Below are 264 nucleotides of genomic sequence, written 5' to 3' on the forward strand. Positions count from 1 at the left end.
TATCTGTGTCATAATGAGAACGCTTTCATTAAAAACACTCTTGTTATTTATTGGTGGAACTAAATATAGTTCAGTTATATGATCATTTAATCAATAGCAGTCTCTCGATAAAAATTGGCTAAAAAATGGCCAACAACCATTTTTTTGTATTTTATGAGATTTCTTGAGCAGGCAAACATAAAGTAATGGAAAACCGTGTTAGTTTGTAGCAGATCCAGCACAGCTAATTGAAAAAAGCTTTATGTCTGATGCTGAGTTCAAGTT

This window comes from Poecilia mexicana, unplaced genomic scaffold (genome assembly GCF_051168715.1).
Source record: "Poecilia mexicana isolate PSO_F unplaced genomic scaffold, ASM5116871v1 scaffold_10, whole genome shotgun sequence".
Lineage (NCBI taxonomy): Eukaryota > Metazoa > Chordata > Actinopteri > Cyprinodontiformes > Poeciliidae > Poecilia > Poecilia mexicana.